Source organism: Formica exsecta, unplaced genomic scaffold, assembly GCF_003651465.1.
Source record: "Formica exsecta isolate Colony F162 unplaced genomic scaffold, ASM365146v1 scaffold30, whole genome shotgun sequence".
Classification (NCBI taxonomy): Eukaryota; Metazoa; Arthropoda; class Insecta; order Hymenoptera; family Formicidae; genus Formica; species Formica exsecta.
In genome coordinates this window covers 120,271-121,070 of record NW_021850257.1, presented here as the reverse complement: position 1 = coordinate 121,070, position 800 = coordinate 120,271, and the positions used below count along the sequence as shown (strand labels likewise).

Below are 800 nucleotides of genomic sequence, written 5' to 3'. Positions count from 1 at the left end.
ATATTTTAAAATTCAAAGTAAAGATTCACCGAACTGATCATCTGTCAAATTTCTCAAATAATATTGCATATTATAGTTAATAAATTTCGCGGCGCTATGTTTTTCTGCTTCTAGGTTTGGTTCAAGAACCGGCGAGCGAAATGGCGGAAGAAGGAGCGTAACGCGATGAACGCCGCCGCGCAAGCCGCGGCGGATTTCAAATCTGGCTTCAGCACGGCCAGCTTGAACGGCTTCATCGCCCAACCATTCCCGGATCCGGATACTCTCTACAGTTCGTATAGTACATACAACAACTGGGCGGCCAAAGTACCATCGCCGCTAAGTGGGAAGAGTTTTCCCTGGATGAATACTTTAGGCTCGGTAGTGCCTACGGCATCGCACCATCATCATCACGCGCAGGTCAGTCCGGTGAATCCCTTCAACGCCGCAGCGACATCGGTTGCGGGCAGCCACGTGGGCGGCATGTCAGTGTCAGTTGGCCAAGCGGCCACGTCCATGTTACCGGGCATGGGTTCCGGTCTGGGCGTCGCGAGTTCGCCGGTTGCCGCATCCGGGGCCGCGTGTCCTTATGCAGCACCGGCTGCGCCGCATCATCCGTATGGACCTCCGGTTTACACGCCGCATCATCGGTCGCCCGAGTCCTGCACCGTGATGACATCGAGCAGCATCGCCTCGTTGCGTATGAAAGCGAAACAGCACAGCAGCGGTTACGGTGGCGGCGGTGGCGGTTCTTTCGGTGCGGGTGGTACCACCGGTGGTACCACGGCCGGTAGCATAAGTCCCGTCAGCTCGAGAGCGTC

General features: G+C 56.1%; 1 protein-coding gene across 1 annotated transcript in view; it reads left to right on the top strand.

Moving 5' to 3' along the window:
* Window positions 1-800, top strand: part of LOC115237605 (pituitary homeobox homolog Ptx1) — a 31,741-nt gene that overhangs the window by 30,605 nt on the left and 336 nt on the right. The window lies entirely within an intron of this gene.